The sequence below is a fragment of the Culex quinquefasciatus genome, chromosome 3 (assembly GCF_015732765.1).
Source record: "Culex quinquefasciatus strain JHB chromosome 3, VPISU_Cqui_1.0_pri_paternal, whole genome shotgun sequence".
NCBI classification, from domain to species: Eukaryota; Metazoa; Arthropoda; class Insecta; order Diptera; family Culicidae; genus Culex; species Culex quinquefasciatus.
Genome location: NC_051863.1, coordinates 36,887,158 through 36,888,992, shown reverse-complemented (window position 1 = coordinate 36,888,992; position 1,835 = coordinate 36,887,158). Strand labels below are relative to the sequence as shown.

General features: G+C 35.5%; 1 non-coding gene across 1 annotated transcript; it reads right to left on the bottom strand.

Annotated features, from left to right (window-relative positions):
• Nucleotides 1-1,061: 1,061 nt before the first annotated feature.
• Nucleotides 1,062-1,133, bottom strand: Trnad-guc. The gene has a single exon. It is a non-coding gene; the product is annotated as a tRNA-Asp (tRNA).
• Between the last annotated feature and the right edge of the window lie 702 nt (nt 1,134-1,835).

Here is a 1,835-nt window from a genome sequence, read left to right as displayed (position 1 = left end):
CGTTTGGTAAAGTAGTTCAACATTTATGGTAAAATGGCTGATTTTTGTAAGAAATCCTTTGATATTATTTTTTTCAGATGCGTCCAATAGATTGAATATCTGACAACCCTATCAGAAGTTATAATTAGCTAAATGGAAATTACGCACTTTTTTGCAGCCGATCTTCAGATATTTTGAAGAAAAGTTTTAAAATTTTAATGAAAATTAAAGTTAAAATGCATTTTCCTGCGTTTATAATCATGTTTAGCATGTTTGAACTCCTTTGAAGACATGTTAAATTTTCATGAAATACCAATGTACAGTCCCACGAAAAGTTTTTTTTTTTGCGAAAAAAAAAATTTCCTTCAATAGAACGATATTTTGAAAACTAATGATTGGAAAGCAACTGGACGCGTGTAAAATGCATTTTAAAACACTGTTTTCATCTAAATGTTGAAACCAAGGCTTGTAATTTTATATTTTTTTATTTTTTTGCGTAGATGATTGCTCTATTGCATTTATGAGATAAAATGGTTGAAAATAATTCTTTGGTCATTTTTAAATTTAATTTTAACTTAAAAACGTTTAGATGTTCAGTAGACCGTCCAATTTCCGAACCCGAAGATAAATTTCTTTGGAATTCCCGGGATTTTCCGTCAAAAAATATTTCCCGTCTCCGGGAAATTCGTTTATTTTTCGTGAATTTAAGTAGAAGTGTGAGTTTTCTTAACATTTTGACTCCATGAAATTTTGTAAAAAATATAAAATGAAAAAAATGATTCATAACAATTTACAGTTTGAATTACCAGTTCCAAAAATATATTGTCAAGGTTTATTATAAATAGTTTTAGCTTATATGTTGACTGAAAACCTAAAATTAATTTTAAGATTTCTCAGATTTCATAAAGGTGTCAACGTGGCTTATGAATGGTCCCATATTGTATGAATGATCCCATATTGTAAAATGTGTAAAACCCATATTGTAAAATGTGTAAACCTAAATAAATAAAAAAAATCACAGACTGCTCCCAAAACAATTTTGCTGCACTTGAATATTGTAACAAAAATCAAAAATGAAAATCCTCCCCGACGGGGAATTGAACCCCGGTCTCCCGCGTGACAGGCGGGGATACTGACCACTATACTATCGAGGACTTGTTTAAATCAGTGAAATATTCCCATCCCATTACCCTGTATCATCATCTAATAATCGCCGCTTAGGTTGCATTTGCGTTGAGTTAAATTGTTATCAGCATGTTTCCTTATCGATTTCTTTGCTAAAGGCCACAAGCAAAGAACGTTCCCAGAAGCTCTTTACGACGATGCGATGGAAGCGCGCATAAATTATCCCATTTCTTGGTTTTTCTATCCAAGCTGCTCGTCGCTCGATTCGAAAATTCAAGCACGGAATTATGTAGGCAACTTTTGCAAAGTCTCTCTCTCTCTCGTTTATTTCATCTCATTCCCTCTCGCTCGTAGCTCTCCCCTTACTCAATCGAAATACTTCCTACGAAAAGTGTAAAGCAAAGCGTAAATTTTTGGTTTGGTACCATAAAAAAATATTTCGGTGGTACACACCTTGGCACACCAGCCGGGACTTTCCAAAGCCTCAAGTTTACATTTATTGACAGACAGGTGAGCAGCAGCACCCCGGCTTCCACCTCTATCTCTACACCGAAACCCCGGTTGACTCTGTTGCTGTTGAAGCTGCTGTGAATTCAGTGAATTCTCAACTTCCTTGCCTTCCGTGGCTACCTCCGATCGTTCTCATCGTGTTGTGGGCTCCTTTTCCTTTTTTGCGCTTTCCCCCTTTTGCATCTACAGAGAGACTTTCCTCCGTGAGCTGCTTTGTTGTG